At 47.1% G+C, this 20,889-nt stretch overlaps 1 protein-coding gene across 4 annotated transcripts in view; it reads right to left on the reverse strand.

Annotated features, from left to right (window-relative positions):
* The window catches only part of HDAC4 (histone deacetylase 4), a 163,723-nt gene that overhangs the window by 113,114 nt on the left and 29,720 nt on the right, over window positions 1-20,889 (reverse strand). The window contains exon 1 of one of the 4 annotated variants that reach the window (XM_085065869.1): window positions 8,325-8,556. The exons of the other annotated variants lie outside the window; for them this stretch is intronic. The gene's annotated coding sequence lies outside the window, so the exon portion shown is untranslated. Of the gene's footprint in view, window positions 1-8,324; window positions 8,557-20,889 lie in introns of those variants that run through there. 4 annotated transcript variants of the gene reach the window in all.

Genomic DNA, 20,889 nt, shown 5'->3' on the forward strand with positions numbered 1-20,889 from the left:
CTGCTGTTGCCTGGCTCGTGATCCCATGGCAGTCACAGCTTCTAGGTCAGAAAAAGGATTCTGTAACAATCACAGAATTTCTTGTGTTGGGAGGAACCCACGAGAACCATCCAGCCCAACGCCTGGTCCTGCACAGGACAACACCAAACATCCCACCCTGTCCCTGAGAGCTTTGTCCAAATGCTTGAAAAATTTTAACTCGATTGAAATTCTCATGAAGAAAAAAACCCAAGAAACTAAAACTCCCAAACAAAGATAAACCTGCATCCCTTTGCATAAAAACCACTCATCACAGCAACCACGGGCACAAGCACTGATCAGATCACTCTCAGATCAGTCTCTCGAGCGTTCCAGGATGGATTTCTACACCCAGCATCCAGCGGGAGAGGGCTGGAAGGAAAAGAACAGCAACTTCCTTCCCACCTCTGCCATAAAGCACAGGCTGCAGCCCAGCCTGCCGGACCCGGCTTGGAGAGCAGCCGCTGGAAGCAGCGCTGCACACTCGCCCGGGGTCTCGTGTTCCAAACTGCGAACAAAGGCGCCCTTAAATGTGGTTTGATTGACGCAAATCAAGAGCTGAGCGGGTGATTCATCGCTGTCAGAGCGGAACACTTGCACAAAACCCGCACGGGGACAGAGTTGCTGATGTGCTCCACTCTCAGCAGCATCAGCAGCGGAGCTGCGCTCCAACGCAGACCCCTCGTCAGCAGGGGAGGGGTTATTCCCCCTGTTTTCCCCAGGATTCCCCCAGGTTGTAATAAATCTTCAGACACCAATGTGTAATTAGCAGCTTGCTGTACCTCCCCAAGAAGATGAGGGTGTCAAATAAAGTGCAGGCATAATCCCAGAGGAGCAGAGGGATAACCCATGGCCACACCCCACCGCATTCCTGCTGTTTGACGGACGTGTTCTGACCTTTCTATGCCCAACCCCAGTCTACTCCCTCTCTCTCTCCACTGTGAAGACATTTTCCCTCCTCGTTTCCTATGCCACGAACGTCTCAAGAGCAGGACAAGACTGGTTTGGGACTGGGACACAAATGTTTTCCCCCATTTCCTAAGGGGGCCTTGGGAATGAGTCCCAAACCACAGCTCTGGTGCTGACCCTGCACTGGTCCCACTTTCCTTGCACTTCACAGGGTACCTATGGATGTGGATAAAGCTGGGAGCACAGAATGGGTCAGGCTGGAAAACACCTAACAGAAAGAAAAAAAGGATCATCCTGGAGCACGCAGCACAAGGATTGCTCCCTACTCTCTGTGCATCTCAGTCCAACTTACCTGAAAGATTTGCAAATCTGGGAGAAACAGCACAGATCACTAAGACCTCAGATCTCCTGGCTGGAAAAGAGTGGGAATTTGGGGGAAGAGCTGCTGGGCCACAGGAGGGTCCCTGCCACCAGCAGCAGGCTGGTGCTGTGCTGCAGCAGCTCTCCCACCGCACACAAAGAGAGCAAACAAACTTCTACCATAATTAACTCATGAAAATGACACCATTATGTTCCTGCAAACAATTAGGAGACAAAAGAGAATGTACAAAGATCCTGCCAACACCACAAAATAAACTGAAGACATTGTTCCATGCTAATTTTCTCATAAACCATTTCAAGACAAACGTGACTGTAGGTAAGAGGATTCCAACAGCCACAACTTCAATCCGAGGAGGACCTTTGATGATCCCTCGGGGTGGGAAAGTGGATTTCAGTGGATTTCCACTGTGAAATAGTGCTATTCCACTACAGAGAATAGATTTAAAATAAAGGGCAAAACCTAAAAGAACTTCCAGTTGAACAGAGCCCTTCCACCTGGCTCAAAAACTACTTCAATATCTCTGCACTACTGCAGTTGCACCAGCCTAAGGACAAGTCCTTTCATCAGCTCCAGTATATCAGAACTCATGGGGTGGAAATAAAGACAGGAGAAGCAGAAAACGAGGAGAGATTTCTCAGAAACACATCACCATGGAAGAGCGAAGTACACAAAGTTTAATCCCTCAGCCCTGCAGTTGTCAACCCTCCTCAGGTTCCTTAGTCAGCGTTAAAAAAAAACAAACAAACACAACTCAAAGACCAAATCCTCCTCCTCAAGTTTAGAAGTGCCCATGCAGTCATGGCAGGATTTTTCCCCCAAGCATTGCTGCCTAGGAATCTGGCAGGATGTGCCTTCAGCTGTGCTCTCCAAACAACAGATCACTTCTTATTCCACTGGGCAAACCAGGAGAGGAAGGGATTTTGCAGGCAGGACCCTACAAGCAGCTGCCTGCAAGAGTCAACAGCTGGAAGCAGAAGCAAATTGTTTTAAAAATAGAGAGGGCAGCAGAAGATCAACATGTGAAAAATCAGGACAAGGTGACAGACAAGAGCAAATCCTTTCATATGTAGGATAAATTTCTATAGCTCTTAGGGTCTGGGGCTTAGGAAACCATCAGCGTGACTAACATCTTTAGGAAGTCCAGAAATGAAATCTTTCCTTGTTTTTGGCTTAATGCAGGAAATCAGCTTTAATGACAACCTACAGTTAGCTCTGGAGCGATTTTCTTTCTGCTTCATTGACATACATGACAAGACTTTATTAGCAGGGCTAAAATTAAAAACAAAACATTTTTCCCAGCTGCACAGAATGCTTAATGCACACACTGACACCTCAAGAAAAGAGACCAAAAATTATTTCAAAGTAATTCCATCGCCTTTTTTATATTTCAGCTTTGCCTGGTATTTTGCGTCAGAAGTTTTGCACTTTGCACAACCACAGATTTTCATCATAAAGAATAAGCACTGCCCTGCTTGTTTTCATGGGATCCTAGAATGGTTTGGGTTGGAAGGGAACTTCAAGCCCATCCAGTGCCATGGGCAGGGACACCTTCCATAATCCCAGGTTGCTCCAAGCCCTGTCCAGCCTGGCCTTGGACACTTCCAGGGATCCAGGGGCAGCCACAGCTTCTCTGGGCACCCTGTGCCAGGGCCTCACCACCCTAAATGTAAAAAAATCCTCTTTTTTATATCCGATCTAAATCGATCCTCTTTTAGCTTAAACCCCTTATCCTATCAGTATTTTACACATCCCATACTCTTCAACAGTGTTAAACTTTACGATGTTAGCATTCAAAAACTTCAAATCCATGAGAAATCACCTCAAATGACAGTCTGTTAAAAAAGAATCAAGTCATTAAAAAGAATTTTAAAAAATCAAAAGTTTTAGAAGTTAAATGGCTTTAGGCCACTGCTGTTTGGTATCCAATAATCCTTCCACAATTTTCCAAGCAGCATCTCCCAAAGTTTTAGCCTGCCAGGCATCCCTTAAACCTGGTGTGGCTTTTAAAATCTTTCTGCACACCATGTTCCCTTAAGAAACCAGTTCTTACAAGAATCTTTTATCTATTCAGATGCTTCTTCTAATGATAGTACTCGGATTGTGTGAAATCCTAAAAATATAATTACCATCAAGAGGTGGTTAAACAGCAAAGGCACCACTAAAGGATCTATTCCCACACTGGGTATCTCGGAACAGCAAACAAGGTGAAAGACACCAGCCATGGAACTGTGCTCACACCTCTGGAAGAGTTCAGGTGGGTAATTTCCAATTACCCAATCTGCAGCAGAAATATTGATTGGTTTTTTTACTTTCTTTTAGAAATTTTAAGCAGGAGTGATGGTTGAAAAGCTTCAGAAAAAAAAAGAAAAATGCAAAATCCCTAAAAGATTTTGCTTGAGCCTCTCGGATTTCCAACATTAGAGAAAGAAGAAGGAAGAGAGAAAGAGTAAAAGAAAGTGGAAAGAAAATTTGGTTTTGCTAAGATGTCAGAGAGAAGTTACTCAAGGAAGTGATCCTGCAGCACAGCAAACCCTCCTAGGACTCCTCAATCCAACTCCACGTAAAAACCTCCGTTATGGCACAAAACCCAAAATCCTAATTTCCAGGAGGTCAGCAAAAGCAGAGTCCTTGACATGGTCAGCAGTGTTTTCCCCTGGCTCCAAGGAACTTATCCTGGAACTACAGCTCACAGCACTATCGAGGAACAGAACTTTACTGCCTGTGTCATGAGTGACCAGAGCAAGAGGGGACAATAGGATGAAGCCATTAAAACCCAGGGATCAGCACAAATGCTGTGGCTCGAGGCTGCAGCACCTTGACTCCGCTCTGCTTTGGGTGCCTGAAACACTCAGTACCCATTTGTTTATTTTGTGCCTGCTCTGTCTGATTAAAAACATGTCAATCACCTAAAGAAAGCAAATACTGCCATCACCATGCAGAAACTGTCTGCACAGAGCTGACCCAGTCGTGTTCCTGACATGTGGGGCTTTGACTGTGCCTTAAAGAATCACCAGCTCCAAATATTTACTGTAAAACTGCAAAGAATTTTCTAGATATGTCAGGAATATGAGCTGCTCCAAGATTCCTGAAGAGGAGGAATCGATCATTTTCATCCCTTGGGTACCAATTTAGTAATTAGGGGAAGGAGAGAGCTGGGGAAGAGAAGGATCCAGGGAGACCTCAGAGCCCCTTCCAGTGCCTAAAGGGGCTCCAGGAGAGCTGGAGAGGGACTTGAAACAAGGGATGGAGGGACAGGACACAGGGAATGGCTTCCCACTGCCAGAGGGCAGGGATAGATGGGATATTGGGAAGGAATTGTTCCCTGTGAGGGTGGGGAGGCCCTGGCACAGTTTGCCCAGAAAAGCTGTGGCTGCCCCTGGATCCCTGGAAATGTCCAAGGCCAGGTTGGACAGGGCTTGGAGCAACCTGGGATAGTGGAAGGTGTCCCTGCCCATGGCAGGGGTGGAACAAAATGGGCTTGAAGGTCCCTTCCAACCCAAATGATTTCACAACTGTGAAATTCAGCCCAGCAGAGATCCAGGTACGGAAGGAACACTTTTCCACAAACAATCCCAGAGGAGCAGGGAGACTCTGAGCCCCTGCTTTCCCCACGGTGGGAATCTCTGCCAGTTTCCTGAGCAGTTTTCCCTGCCAGGAGAACACAAAGGCCCTGGAGCTGGCCCTGGGAAGAGGCGCTGGAGCTATTTATAGCAGCCCAAGGTGTGTGCTGCTGCTGCTGCAGACAGGGAGCAGCTTGTTTTCCCAGGAATTGATCTATACGGGCGGATTATATAAACAGTTGTTTCTCGCTCATTTCCACACCGCCGGCATCTCCCAGGGTAAAAATGTGCCTGTCAATACAGCAGCTGCTCGCAGACAGCAGGGCTGGCAGCAGCTGCCAGGCCTTTCGCTGGGAATTCTAGGTGAGCTCGGGAAAGATGTTCCAAAAATACAGCTGCAAAGCCGTCACGTGCAGCTGGATGCAGACAGAGGAGAGCCATAATCTCCTTCCACGCTATTCTTCTGCTGTTTAAAAAACCCTAAAGCCAATTTTCGCAGTTTCACTCACCATAAATCCTTGTTTAAGCCTATCTGCACGAGCCTTTTGGACGATTTCGATGGGAAGCTCTGTATCCAGCTTTTGTTTTGGGGGAAGCCAGTCCAATTTCTTTTAAGGCTATTCTTTCTACTGCAATAGTTATTTGCTCCTGCCCAGCAGCACTCTCCAGTGATTCTATCGGAGCAAATAAAGGCTGGGAAGCTGCTATAAACAGGTAGAGAAGCAATAACCACACATGTGAGTGCTTTGCTTTATCTGGCATCATCCAGGGCACACCTCATCTCTTTCAGGTTAATCAGATTTTACAGAGCAGGACCCAAAAGCTGCAGTTTAACTCCACGGTATGAGGAATATTCCCTGCACAGAGATTCCTTATCACTTTTCCATTTTAAAATGTAATGACAAACCAGAGGAGAGAGCCAAGGCTGCAGCCTGGTCACTGCACACTCAGAGCTCGGGGCCCTGAAACTGGCTTTTATCTACGGCAGGAGCCACTGGAAAAGAGGGGAAAAACCACCACCAAGCCTTTGTTTTCCCCTCAGAGCCGTCCCCAGGTTAATTTTGCTGGCTGTGCATTGCAAAACCAACACTCACCTAAAGGGCTGCCGGGCTGTTGAGCAACTCGCCCTGACCTCTGTCGCAACTGCGGCTGGGACACGCTCAGGAATCGCCCCTCTGCTCCTTCCCCCTGCTCAGGCTCCACAATTTCCAGACAGGAAGGTGCAGCCAGGTGGAGATCAGGCTCTGCTCCCAGGGATCAAGGGACAGGACAAGAGGAAACAGCCTCAAGTTGTCCCAGAGGAGGTTTAGATTGGGTATCGGGGAAGATTTCTTCACCAGAAGGGTTGTCCAGCTAGAGGAGTCACCATCCCTGGAAGTGTTCCAAAAGCATGTGGATGTGGTGCTTAGGGAGATGGTTTAGTGCTGGAACTGGCACTGCTGGACTCTGTTACCTGGGAGGTCTTTTCCAGCCTTAACTATTCCATGATTTTATGGATGACCCCACAGAGAGGAATAGCTGGACCTCCTTTCTTTGCTATGTCTCCAGACTGGAGGCTCAGCCCACAGGGTTAAATTAAACTAAATTCTGGCTCTATCCTGAAAAGGCACCACTGATCAAGACATTAATTTCATGGAGTTTTGAAGGAATTTGTACAAAACCAGCAACAACCAAGTGCAAAAGTTAATACTGAGCACTGCCAGAGAAAATTCATCTCTTCCAGTTGAGGCAGCAGTGTATCACATTAGAGATCCCAAGGTTTCACCTGAGCAGCTGCTTTAAAAGCCAGAGGATCTCAGCTGACCAGCCAGCACTAAAACAGCAGACCTACCCCAACAGAAATCCCTAAATATCCATTACTACACCCTCCCAGCATATTTAACACCAGTAGAAATTCCCATTTATCACAGAAACCCCATTAGCCACTCCTGCTGCTCCCATTCAGACAGATCCCTGTATTTTTCAAAAGGTCCTGGAGCAGTGGGATAAGGGGGAATGGCTTCCCACTGCCAGAGGGTAGGGTCAGACTGGGAAGAAATTCCTCCCTGTGAGGGTGGTGACCGACCTTACAGCCTGCATCCAGTCACATACGAGGCAAGACACCGGAAAAGCTGGAATTTGGGGGGAAGGTGGCAAGGGGATGAGAGCAAGCCCTCCCTCCCAGCATGGATACCACCCGACAGCAGCTCTTCCCAGCTCCCTTGTCTTTTTAAGGGAAGATTACAAAGGTTTAGAAAGCAGCAGCTGCCTTGGGGTGAGATATGAAACAATCAGCTTGACTCTGTGCCATGCTCCAGCTCTCGGAGAAAACATCATTTGCAGCAGTGGCAGCGAGCCTGCAGGTGAGTGCAGCTTAAAGAATTGCTATTTGGGAAAAAAGTCCCCAAATATAGACAGGTTAGCAGCAGGGATAATGGCATTTTACTCCGCAGGTTTCATCCACTATGAAATTTGGGGGAAATATGTTCCACAAGTACATCACCTGCTGCCTGCTACCAGCACCAAAATTCACTCCTGGAGCAGCAGGCTCTGTGCCCAGGATGTTAATTAGTGCTCCTCTCCCTCCTGCCACGGGATAGGGCCAGGTAAAAGCTCTGCAAAAGTCAGTGTGATTAATGTGCCAAATCTGTGACTGGCTGCCCATCACGTAGGAGTCAAACAGTTAATTCCCAGCTCCAGAAGACACAAACACATTTCATGCCTTCCTGAAGCGAGCCGACATCAGCTGCCTCCTCCCCGCAGAGCTGACAAGGCTCACGGATTTAAGCCCACGATTCCTTGGAAAACAGACTGGAATAGTATGATAAATGGAGAAAGTCTGCAAGTTAATTTGTATCAGCCTTCAATTAAAGTGCCTTCCTAGAGGTTTCCCCTTATTACTGTCTCAGTGTCACGGATAAATTAAAAGTTATTCCAAGAGCATCCCCCTACTAGCAGGCACAGCCCTTTCCCAGAGAAGCTGTGGCTGCCCCTGGATCCCTGGAAGTGTCCAAGGCCAGGCTGGACAGGGCTTGGGGCAACCTGGGATAGCAAAAGGTGTCCCTTCTGGATGATCTTCAAGGTCCCTTCCAACCCAAACCATTCTGGGATTCTGTGGAAACTTACTTTTGAAAAGCCTTATGCCCCAGGAACCAGATTTTAGACAAGAGTGCCTATAGGAAACTATCAGTGCTTTCTGCTGCTGTTGGAACAGTGGGGTTTGGGGCCACAGAAGCCCCGAGAGCAATAACTAAAGCTCAAAAATAAAAAAAGTGAATTACAGCAACAACTCTGGATGAAAACAGTAAATAAGTGACAGAGAAATACACTGCACTCGAAGCCACACTGGTCTGAAACTGCTCACTGCTTTTTGTTCCTATTTCACATTTATTTCACTTGGTTAGAACCTATTTTCTATAATTCCTGTTTGGAGAACACCCATTACCTGTCTATTCATGGAGCCAGCCAGGACCCACCTGATGATTTACCAAGTCCAAATCAAGTTCAGCATCTCTCTGCCAGCGTCCATCTCCAATGAGCCATCATCATCATCATCATAATCATCATGGCTGGACCTTCATGACCACATAAATACCTAAAATGACTCTCCAACACTTCCAAAGAATCCCTGTTGCAGCATGCAATGAAGCAGCGAGGCAGAGTTCAGGAATACTGAGAGCAAGGACACGGCTGGAGCAGAGCTGTCGCTGGTTCCCCCCAGAGTGGACAGAAATATCCCCAATTGTGTAAATACAGCCTTAGTCAACAGGGCGACAAATCCGTACAGAGATAAATGTCACCCACTGACGTCAGTACCGCAGCAACCTAATCAAAGTACAGCCTTCAGCTATTTTTAAACCCTAGTTAAAGTATTTTTCTTTAAAAAGCAAAAAATAAAGATATTGATACAACCCATCTTAAAAAAAAAAAAAAAAGTCCCTTGAAAAATAAATCTATTTAGCAGCAAAACAGAGCTGCTGTATTTCTTTCTCTCTGGTGCTGTGGCCATAAAAGCAAAGCTTTACCCAAGCCTGAAACTTGCTGTTCCATCTGATGCGTCAGTGCAACTAGAAAGCGAAAGATAAGGATTTGGGAAAGCGAACACATCAGATTGGCACTGGCCTTTGTATTGGAAATTTACCCAGACAGGTTAAAAATAACACAGGGAACGTTGGGAGCCATGCTGAAGGTCGCTGTCGGCGAAGCTGCTGTTTTTATAGTAGGAGCTGCAGGTGCCATGTGAGTGCCATTGCCAGGATTTGTGTCCCCAGAGAGCACCGGGATCCCCTGGCTCACCATTAAGGTCATGGAGGCTGCTCACTGCAGTGCTTTGGCAGAGGAGCCAAGCCCAACACTTCCTTGATGGACCTGTTTTCCTCCTCAAAACCAATCCTTTGTGACTGACACTGAAAAGCGGCGTTTCTGTTTGCTGGCCAACATTCCCGTTCTGCACTCCCATGGTTTTAAGGCCCATTGCAGCATGGCCTGGTGTCTGTAACAGTGTTTACACAGAGCTTCCCAACCTTCTGGCCTTGCAGAGCTCAGCAAGGACACAGGAGCATCCACACCTCTGCAGGAGAGCAGGACAAACATCCACCATGACCAGCCTGAGGGGATGTTCTCCATGGTGACCATGTCTGGGCTTTCCATGGTCTCCATTTAGAAAAAAAAATAAAAAATCACAGAATCCTCAAGGTTGGAAGAGGCCTTCAAGATCATCCAGTGCAAACACCAACACAGCATTACCATTATCACCCCCAGTGACACCCCTAAGTGCCACACCCAGGAATGCTTCCAGAGACTCCATGCTGTCCTTGAGAAGAGAGGTGGCACAGGTTGGATGCTGTTTGGAATGGCTGGCAGCAAGTGCTCACACTGATCTCCTTGTTTGCTGGTTTTAAAGCCAGGAACTTGCTGTTTAAAAGGAGAGAGAATCTTTAATTCTTCCTTCATCTGGAATGTGCAGCTGATCGAAAGGTTTCTTGAAGTTATTCATACTTAACAGGGGGATGCCTGAAATGGGTTTTGCTCCCATGGAATAACTGGATCTCCAGCCCCTGTGGCCTCATCCAAGCCCAAGCTCCACCAGCTAGGTCCTGCTGGCCTTCCAAGCTTAACTGGACAGAAGGAAATAAATCCTCAGCAGCAAAAGAACAAACATCAACAGAGGAGGATGAGAAACACGAGGGAAGGGAAGAGGAAAAAATTCCCACCAGCTCCCACTCGGTGAGATCACACACACGCCTCGACTCGTGAAGATGCACATGAAGACCGAGATGGATGTGTATCGATCCCTCTCTCAACCCAGGGGTTGCCTTATTTAATGGAAGACAGCAGAGATAAACCTCTGGGATAAACTGGCGGTGGTAGAATCCATTTCCCCACCAGAGAGAATCAATGATTATCCATTTTCCCTTTTATCCTCCTCGTCGCACGGCGAATTGGAGCAAACGAGCTAACTGCAACTCCCATCTGCTCCCCTCCCAGATGTTCCTCCATCTCCAGAATCACCGGCAGAGCCCGCACCAAACCTGTCCTGATGGGATTCTCTTGCCAAATTTAAACATGACAAGCAAAGCAGCTTCCCTTGGAATGCTAAATATAGAGCAGCTTGACCGTGTAACCCACAGAGCCGGACAAGCAGAGGGGCTCTCCTGGGACTCAGCACTTGTGTCCAGCTCATTTCCAGTTGGGAATACGCTGCCTCGTGGCTCTGGAGCAGCACACAGACTCTAATTACATAAAAGAACACAAGTACAGAATAACAAAGTCTTTAAGTAAGAGCCATGCTGAGAGCTCCGAGGTCCCCCGCCGCACTTTCCCAAATAAAACCCCGTATTCGGGGAGGGGGGGAAGCAATACAAAGTGCATTTACTGTAACACTCGCAGATGAAAAACTGTAATTGCTCTGCCTTGACATCTGGTTTCTATTTCGCTCCCATTCTATCAGGTTACATAACAAACAGATGATGCACCAGAGCCCCGGAGTTCTTCGGCGAGTCTTGCACGGATTTGGTGTTTACATTCCTCGGCATAAAAATTCAAGCTATGCCACACACACACAGGCATGTTCGAGGCAGGCAGAGCGCTGGGAGACAAATGAGCAGTTTGCAGAGGAAAAGTAAGGCTGATTGGGGAGCATGGGCGTGTTTTTAATAGAAGATTCCGCACGGAAAATAGCATCCCGTACAGGAACTGGGTCTGCACACGACAGCGCGCGCAGCTGGGCAGGCAAAGTTTATAGGAGAGAGCCACAGGGAACACACGAGTTTACAGCCGGCTGGAGTGAGTGCCAAATTTAATGATGCAAACACAAATCCCACCCTGCCCTGTTACCTAACCGAGTGCAACCTCCGAGGCCTTCCTCCACCTTCTCATTTGGGGTGGATTTTTTTAAAGAAAGTGGCACTTTTCAGTCACCTCTGCTGCCACGGTGATTCACAGCCTCGAGAGCGTGTGGACAGCGCTGAAAGTCAGGCATCCACTTCTCTGACCCAGACATCACAGACTTTCTTCTGATTCAACAGCACATCCTTCCTCGGCAGCAATTCAGGAAGTCGTGCAGCGCTAATAAAGCTGATTCAGCTGAGCACAGGTCCCAGAGAATCCCCCTTCCCTCCCCAAAACACCAGCACGCAGGAATTAACGCACCAAGAGCTGGAAAATCACGGCGCTCATGATGGTTCAGTGCTTCTCTCTTGAGTTTGATCTGGAATAATCCTGAATTACACACGAGTCCAATGTTAATGGAATTTTTTTTTCACAAAGTTATGGTTCAGACATACAGCAAGTGTCCCCAAACTTTAAGTCACCCCCAAGCTTCTCCCTGCACATTTAATTGCCAGCTTGGTTTTCTTTACTTTCACTTTTTGGGCCAGCAAAAGCACCAGATTATCAAGCACCAAAATAGCAGAATTATATACTCATCTCACACATTATTCTATATTCTACACTCATCTTGGGCTCTGTTCTGCTTCTTAGAAGCCAAAAGCACCTTGTGCATCAAACTGTCAGGCAGGTCCAGGTCAACATTTACCTTCCTCAGGTACAACACACTCTAGGACTGGATTTATACCTTCAGGAGAGACCAGTTCCCATGGGGACTTGCCAGCCTCAGCACCACAAGGTTATTTTTGAAGGAAAAACTACGTTTTGAAACATGGGACCCTCTCTCAGCTACAGTGCAAGGGTGTAAAATATGTCCTGTAAGGGGCCAAACCAACAAGAGTGGGTCCAAAATCCCTGTGCTGTGTTTGGGAAACGCCTGCCAAGGCTCCCTGCGGATGGGACCTCTCCAAGCAGGAGGTCAGTGACATTTAAGCTGGAGCCAAATATGAAAATAATAAAAACCCTGATGGATATTGCTGCAATGCCTGCCGATTTCCAAAGCCCTGTTGCTGGCTTTTCTCCTCACATTATCCTCACTCAAATCTGCACACATCCACACGCCGTGGTGCGAGGATGATACCAGAAATGGTGCAGGCATTAGTCATGGCCAGGCAAGTGGAAAAATGCTCCAGAACACCAGTTTTTGGGAGGTCTGTTCCTCAGGTACTACAGGTATCTCTCTGCTGCCGGCTTGGGCAAACACAAAAGCAAAAAAAGGACATTTTCCTGGTCAGAGAACCACTTCTGGCCACATCTTAACAAGTTTATCACTAAGCAGCAAGAAAGCAATTAATAGTATTGACTTAGAAGAAACACATAGCACTAGGTGCATTCCACTTCTTACTTTCCACCCTGGACTGGGTTCTTAGAAAGCCCACAATGAGCTACTCAAAGTAGCAGCTTAGGGGAAGAAAGAAGGCAAAAGGGAAAAAAAAGGGAAAAAAATCCAACAAAAGAATGCTGCCTCCCATTACAAAACTCCAGCAGCAACTACAATATTTAAGATGTCCCAAGGAAATCCCATGAAAATTAAGCACAGAGGATGAGAGCAAGGAGCAGAGGCAGAGCTGCTGTAGCCAACAGCCCCAGTGCTGGGGATGGCAGTTCCTTACTCCAGGACATCACTTACACCTACCCACACTTTGCTGCTGTTCTTCAAGCATCCAAATTATTGTGTTCATTCTTCCATTTCACCTCCAAGAGATCCTCAGGAGTCCATTCACTAAAGCCCATCAGGGTTTTATTCCATGCCACTGGGATGTTTATAGATGGTGAAGGAGTTCATGGGTTGTGCTTTGGGTATCTCCTCCTGCTGCTGGGGGGCAAAGCAGGCAGCAAAGAGGTCTCTAAAATCAGCACAAAACAAGTCCTGGAGCATGCCAAGAGCAAAACAGGGAACCTCACAGGGAGGCCGAGGGATGTGAAGAGAGCTTTAAGTCCATGCTTCCCAACATCTGCATTTAGAGTGCATAAAGTGACACTGCGAGGAGAGGGACTGCAAGGCTGTGCCTCACTCGGAGGCCAAGATGGAAAAGCTGTTCCTCCAGCACCAAAAATGTTAAGTGCTTATTCATCCCTGCTTGTCATCTGTAAGCAAACTACTCCTCCATTCACTCCAGCCTGGCAGAATGCAAAGGCGTAGCGCAGGAGCCTTCGCTTTTACTATTATAAATGATGCTATTTTTGCCGTTGAGCCTCCGGTATCACAAATCCCACATCCTTCACATGCCTCACCCCGGCTCCCTCCGCTCTGCTATTGTGTCTTGCCGAGCTGGAGGTGTTTTCCTGCCGTAGCTTCACCTGCTGAGAGCAGGAGGGAGCGCGCCGCGCCACGTGCCTGCTCCGTGTACAACCGCTCCTTCAGAGGACAGCCCAATTAATCCACAGCCACACGTGCCCAGTTCGTGCTGCACCCCCTGAGATTTTGGCATTCGTGGCACGTGTTTTTTGTGCTGCACCCCCTGAGTTTTTGGCATTTGTGGTCCCTCACACTGCCGGGGAAGAGCCGCCACGGCACGCCGGCCATCCCAAACCTGGCGCACGCTGCTCGTTCTGCCCTCCCAGACATTTCCACCAGCACGGAGTTTTCCCCTCTGCCAGACAAAACATCTCCCAGCTGCCAGCACGTGGCTCTGCTGGCACAGCCGAGGGCATCCAGCAAAGGGCAGCAGCTTCAAGCATCAAAGCATGGGATGCTCAGAGTTATCCCTCATCACAGTGTTTGTCATTCTCACCCACTGCAGCGTTTCGTGAGCCCAGGATGGAGAGGGGAAAAAAACTCACACGGTTCAATTAATTTTCTCAGCATCTAAGAAAGGGCTTGAGCTGAAAGTACGGTTTGGAGGCCAGAGACAGCACAGCTCGAATGCCTCTGACTGCATCCGAGGCCTGAGCCAGGAGATGTGGGAGCTGCGAGTCAGAAATGTTCTAATTAAAGGACTCAGCAGATGACCAGTGAAAGTGGCCAGCAGCCTCCACTAGCTTCAGTTTGGGAGGAGGACGAGGAGGGAGGAGAAACATCCCGGGCAGATTTTTCCTCCCTGCATCTTTCCCTGTGCACAAAGGTGTCCTCAGTCAGGGAAATTATTAGCTTAGAAGAGGCAGAGCGGTAAATAACACAGATCTAAGCAGATAAATCACTTAGAATTTGCCAATACCAAGAATATATTAACAAACCGAGATGTTATTAACAACTTGCAAATGTGACAAAACCAGTGAAGCTCACAGACATGATGAAAACACAGGCTTGGTGGGAAACAGTAAGAAAAAAATATTAAAGGAGTGAATACTGAGCATTCTGCCTCTTTCAAAATCTTTGAAAGCTGTCGGTGAGCTGGTATCTTTGCCAGATACAATCTCACCAACAACGGCTCCTAAACACTACCTACTGCTTCCTACTGCAAAATAAAACCAGCTGAAGATATTGGGAGGGTAAAAAACCCACTGCTGTTCAAAAGAAATAGTCCCATACTTGCTTCTTGCAAGAGCAAAAAGGGAGTTTCTGGCGCCACAGAGCTCATCTTCCAACACAAGTGTCTCATACCTCTGCCTGCTCAAGCCACAAATGTTTGTGTGCCTAAACCAACTGCTACATCATTTTATTTCTGAATAAAAAAGAAAGCAGCTCCAACAACGAAACACAAACCAAAACAAGAAGGAAATTAGGGATTTTAGAGCCCACACGGTTTTTTGAACACTTCCAGGGATGGCGACTCCACCACCAAGGCAATAAGATGAAAAATTCTAGAAAATACAGAATTTATCAAATCCCAGTATCAGGCTGAGAACAAGCCATGCTCTCCTTTCTGGCAATGCAAATCAACTTTGAGCAGTTTTCTCATCAAAATAGGTATTCTACCTCTGAAATCCCTCCAAACCCAAATCACACCAAGGGCCATCCTTCCAGGGGCCTCCAGTGTTGATCTGCTGGCATCCACAGGCTGGTTGTTTTTCAAGGGGCACAAGGAATATGTGCAGAAGTTTACAATGCAAAAAACAGTTTGGTTTAGAGCAGCTAACAGCTGGTTTCTCAAAACTGGCAAAAATAACTGCCAAGAGTTTTCACTAAATGGTGGGATATCGAGGCATCTTCCCCCAGCCCTCCACCAGCAGTTTTTGTTTGTATTTAGATCTACATTAAGAGAATAATAACAATAAATAATAATAATAGTCTAAATTTTAGCTACACTCTTATCTTTAAATCATTCTTATTCTCAGGTCTGCTCAACTACTCCATTCACAGGCATTTCCTGATGCAAGTGGGAGGAGGAACACACTCCAGGAAAGCCCAAACCAGCAGTTGCATCAGGGCATTCCCCAAGGAGAAACCTCTGGAGCCTGGCAGAACCAGCAGGTTCCATCCCACTCTCTGACTCGAAAGCTGCCAATGGATCATCCCAGCCTCTCCAGCAGCTCCCTCAAGAACCCCAGTGCAGAGAGATGACCCATTTCCCAGGTTTCTCACCCCCTCACTCCCAGCACCATCCAGCACCCTGTTTGCACAACAGTTTTTCCAGCAAATGGCTTTGCAAAAAGTTTCTTTCATCTGATGGCTGGAACATCTAAAGATCAAGCCCCTATTGCCCAATGATTTGGGCAATCGCTCCAAAACATCACGTTCTTTTGTGCAACTGCTATCCACGGTTTCCCTGGCAAAAGCAAACACCAGAACTACCAGCCAAAAATCAAAAAAGATCCTGAGCAAGCAGCTGGAAAAGGAGCCTCCCAAGTGCCAGGAGGTGAAGGAGTGAAAAAAGGACACCTGAACTCACGGGGGATGCTCAGCACATCTGAAATTCACCTCCCAAAGCAGGTGAGAGGGGTGAGGAAAGCATTGCCTCGCTCCCAGCTCCAAACACGCCTCTGTTTTCCCAGGAAATCAAACAAATGTACCCAAGCCCCGTTATCCTCAGAACTGCAGAACAATATCTTCATAAATAAAGTCGAATTCCAGAAGTTCAGGAGAGGGAGGGGGGAAGGGGCTTGCAACATGATCTGCAGCAACTCTGACACCCCAGCCTGGACGTGACCACTGTGCAGCTGCAGAATTGGCAACCTCTGGCCTACTTTGGGGCATGTTAGAGTCCAACTGGATTTACGCTGACAGAGACAAGCAAAGGTTGTGACGATTTATTGACGCAAGAGCTATTTTGTGCTCCATGCCAGAAATTAATCAGTGGAGGAGGAGGAATTCTCTTCAAGAGCTTTGGTGAGCTGCTAGAAACAACAGGCTGAGATCTCCCACGACAAACACCATCAAAGATAGAAAAAAAGAAGTTGAAATGGGGAAAAGAAATTAAAAGGGCAGTTTTTACACGGCAGCTTCTTTGGAAAGGTTCAAATCACAAGCAGTGCCTGAGCAGAAGTGCCCTGTGTAACTTCCCTTGTGAAAAAGAAAATACACGACAGGAATAAATCAGAACCTTCCCAAACCTCTGTCAACACAGCCTGGTGCTCTGTTTGTTCAGATCAACCTTTCTCAAATACCTTTGGGGTAGGTGGAGGAGGTGGTTAGGGTGCAGTGACCCTCCAAGTTGGCCCTGCCTGCTGCAATTCCAGATGAAAGGAAGGAAAGCAGAGGCAACAGTCCCATCACCTACTTGAAAGAGCTACTGCACAAAGCTCCCCTTTGAAGGAAAAAAACCAAAAAGGAAAAGAATCTTTAATGCAGGCTGAAGGAACAGCATCAGCCCTACCTGCCAAGAAGACATCACGATAAACCTGTCAAGAGTTACGAGCCTGCAGAACAGGCCTTCCACCTGCTGGAAAGGGAAAAAGCCATCTAATGCCAATCAGATTCTTGCTGCTGGCAGGGAAGAGATGCCAGAGCCCTTCTCCTGGGTTTGGTAAGCTGTGAGGATCACATGCTTTCTCCTGGCAGAGGTTCTGTGAGACCAGTGGCACCTTAGTGAGAATGAAGCAAGTTCTTGGAAGTTTCAGAGATTTTTCCTAAAGCGACAGACGTCAAGAATTTGATACTTGGATGGACTTCTGGAGTTTGGTGTATCATCTTTTTACTGTCTTGGATGACTTTAGGACCAGAGAAGACGGTTGGTCTAGTTCAGGCTTTTATGTCTTCCCACAGGAGCAGCTCAAGCGTTTTCTAGATCAGGAGTGAGAAAAAAAAGTTTAAAACTGTTTCTCTTTATAGGCAGCATAAAATAAAGGTCACAGTTAACAGAGAGGGTTAAGCCTGTTTGAGTAGAAAGTGCAAGTCTCGAATGCAGAAACAGAAGAGCAAAACATAATTCTCAATGGATTATTTTAACATCACCAGGCTTTAAGGGTTTCCTGCCTGAAGAATTGTCAATTGATCAGAACTACTGAAACCACCTCTCGGGCAGCAGACAAAAAACACCTGCCCTCAGATCTCTGAGCAAATAACCCAGCCGAGGGAGCATTTCCCACCTCCCAGCTGCTCCCAATTTGCTGGCTGGCTGCAGCGACCGCACGGCCAAATAACCCCATTGATCTCGGGCTATTGATCAGGGGGTGAAACCTCCCAGCAAAAAGTCATTACACAGTAGTTCATGGACAGCAACAGCTATTAAAAAAACAGTCCAACTCCACAATGCAGAGCCACGGGAGGCACACAAAGCCCACACCCCCTTGCCCTACAGCTCATGGTCCGTGGTTTTAACCCGAGCCTGTCGGGGTCACACGGCTGGGGCAGCTGCCTCCGAGGACAAAATGGGTACCTGAAGCCAAGGCTGCCAGTTCAAAGCTCCTAAACCAGACCTCACCCCCATTACCATTTGCCCCATAAAGCTATTTATGTGGTTTGGCAGCACAACGGCTACAAACAACGTGAGTACACAGATTCCAGAATAGCGAAAGGGTCAGGATTGATAGTTCTTTTTTAAACAAGAGATTTCTTTGAATGCGACTGCAATTTCTCCAACACCCTGATCCCAGCCCTACCACAGAGCACAGGGAGTTTCCAGGAGTCTCCTCCACTGCAAGCATCTCTACCTTGCCCATGGTTGGAAGTTTCTCCTGGAGGAGAGAGTGGCACTGGCAAAATACTGCTTGTTCATGGGAAAGTCAACAAAAGTTGTTTTTCAGTGCGGGGATTATTCAGCCCTTGATACAACCAAAATGACAAATAAAAGTAAAATTTACTTTATCAGCCCCCGCCAGAAATCCACATCACACACGACCAGAGGTTGAGAGGCTGTATTAATGGCTGTAGTCACAACCCTACCTGTTCTCCCCCTTCCCAGGTATCCACAAGGAGCTGTGGTCAGGCTCCTGTCTCCCCAAGCTGACCTTGCCTAGCCATCCTGGCACAACCTCCTCACGCTTGGCAACTGGAGCCTTCAAAACAAACCTGCTGTTGCTACATCAAAGTGCAGCAGGGCAGCTACAAACACTGGGAAGATTAAGTCCAGCCTGTGCATTCCCTGGCACAGCCGGAGCTGCCAGGGTTCAAAGCAGGATCAACAATGCCCCACTGAACCCCAAACACACTCAGGTACCCCTGAAAACTCCCACAAGGACTGGTGGCTTCCAGCTGAGACAGGAGGATCTCAGCAAAGCCTGCCTGGGGTTGTTTCTGTATGGAATTCACCTTTCAGTAGGGATGAAGTTTAATATCAGCTTCATCCTCCCAAAAGGCTAAAAATCTGCTTCCACACTTGAGCACATCAGTCCCTCAAGCCAAAGGGGACAGCAATTCCCACCAAGAGCTGCTGAGCATCTCAAAGCAAACCAGGGCACTGCAGGTAAAGCAGATTTTCCCAGTAACTGATGAAACAATGCTATTTTGATTCTGGTGGTGGAAACAAAACCTTTAAAAGATCTGATATATTAATTTTAGTTTTCTTAACAGAGAAAAAAATCAAGTGCCCCATTTCTCAGCAGTTTGACCACTTCACTTGGTACCTCAAACCTTGCAGGTGTCAAGGCCTTTTTTGCTTAATGGCCTAAATAGAAATAATAAGTAAATAAAAGGCTGATGGGGTGGAATTCCTGGTACATGGCAAGCTGTGGAGAGAAAGGGACTTGCAAACCTTTACTGAAGGATGGGAGAACTAACAATTCCACAATTTTCCATTCTCTAGTCAGGCACCTGCTACCCCACATTCAGTCACTCCTGGCTATCATCTGACTGTAAAAGCAGTTTCTACAGATGTTAGAGGATGAAAAAAATACACTAAAAACTACAATAAAAGGAGAAATGTCATTGCAATTGTTTCTCCACTCTTATTCCTGACCCAGAATCATAGAAACACAGAATATCCTGAGCTGGAAGGGACCCACAAGGATCATCCAGTCCAACCCCTGCCATGCACAGACACCCCAACAGTCCCACCCTGTGCATCCCTGACAGCATTGTCCAAACACTCCTGGAGCTGTGGCAGCCTCAGGCTGTGTCCATTCCCTGGGGAGCCTGGGCAGTGCCCAGCACCCTCTGGGGAAAGAACCTTTCCCTGACATCCAGCCTGAACCTCCCCTGACCCAGCTCCAGCTGTTCCCTCAGCTCCTACATGGAAACACCTTTGGATAAAAATAAATCTCCAAATGAGTTTGACCAAGAGCTCTCAAACATAATGCCTTGTTTTCCCTTTTGCAGTGAGGGTAGGCAGTACCTGCCAAGCACAGGTAGCCAAATTCCTAGACGTAAAGGAAGAAAAATGTTGACATCCCTCTGGGAATAAATGGATTTTCTGCCCCTGCTCTCAAATCACTTTCAGAATTGGTGGGATGACTGAGACAGTCCTTTGCCATCAGCTCTGTCCCAGTTATCCACACTCAGGACACCCCAACAAGCCTCACAAGCTGTTAGAGCCTGGCACAAAGGTGACAAGCTGAATAATTTAAAACAATACGTGAGAAAATATTCCGTGTTAAGGCCAGTAACAAATTTAATTTGGGGAAACATACATGGGATGAGACACAGGGCAAGCTGGGCTTGACCAAAAGTGAGTAACAAAAATGTAGTAACCTCTTAGAAAAAGGATTGTCTCCTTTCCAAGTCAGACACAAGATCCCAAGGACTATCTCAAACATTATTACAGAATCACCTGACTTTAAAAGTATGACCTTTTTTATATCCTTTGTCTACCCTGTACGTCACTCAAAATAATCCAGAGTTCTCTGCCTCTCATCACAAGTACCTGCTTCTCATCTTTGCTCTGCAGGAAACATCAGAGGCTAAAAAAACTTACTTTAGAAACAGGCTTTTAAAGAATTCCTAAGTGCAAGAACTGCATTTAAAGAAAAAGCAGAAATGAGAGAAATGTACTTGGCAGGGACACTGACCTAGCAGGAACTTCAACTTGAACCCCAAGTTGAAGCACAAAACAATTCTTCTCTTTTGAGGGTACAACAAAACCCTTGCACAGAAAGTCCCAACCATTTGATGGTCCAGAAAGTGAAAACTTCACAGGTTTAGTAGGAGCAGACTTAAAACTTTCAAGGACCTCAAAATGACACTGTTCCTAGAGGAAATCCAGGACAGGCTCAGCTCTCACATTGCTAAGAGCAGCAATGCAGGTGGAATAGGTCGTGGGTTGAAGAAAGAAAAGTGAATGGAGACATGGCCAGTTCCATCTGCTGGGGTTTTCAGCCCTTCTAACCACAGCTTCTTACTGCCAGATCTTGGTGCTGAGTTTACTCCACAGCCAACCTCAAAGCCCCCTAAAAACTGGA

This window comes from Lichenostomus cassidix, chromosome 7, assembly GCF_008360975.1.
Source record: "Lichenostomus cassidix isolate B80296 chromosome 7, HeHo_3.0, whole genome shotgun sequence".
Taxonomy (NCBI): Eukaryota; Metazoa; Chordata; class Aves; order Passeriformes; family Meliphagidae; genus Lichenostomus; species Lichenostomus cassidix.